This window comes from Nannospalax galili, unplaced genomic scaffold (assembly GCF_000622305.1).
Source record: "Nannospalax galili isolate Female #2095 unplaced genomic scaffold, S.galili_v1.0 scaffold1677, whole genome shotgun sequence".
NCBI classification, from domain to species: Eukaryota; Metazoa; Chordata; class Mammalia; order Rodentia; family Spalacidae; genus Nannospalax; species Nannospalax galili.
This window is the reverse complement of record NW_008339464.1, coordinates 84269-84561: the sequence shown is the minus strand read 5'-3', so window position 1 is coordinate 84561 and position 293 is coordinate 84269.

Genomic DNA, 293 nt, shown 5'->3' with positions numbered 1-293 from the left:
ACGGCCAGGATCTCAGGTCACTCCAACACCCAAGTTCCTGAGGCCAAAATCATTCTTAGAAGATTCCAGACCTAAGGAGAAATTCTGAAAACTTCTGATCCACATTGGAGTTGGGCCACCGCGGAACTCCTGAAGACAAAATCAATCCGATCAATCCGGCCTCGACAATATAAAATCAAAAGGGAGAACCAGAATCTTAGACGAACCAGCTCTTCATACCCCAAAAGTAAACCACAAAGACACATAAAGTTCAAAAAAAGAAGCAGAACTAAACTTGAAGGCCCGAGTATCAC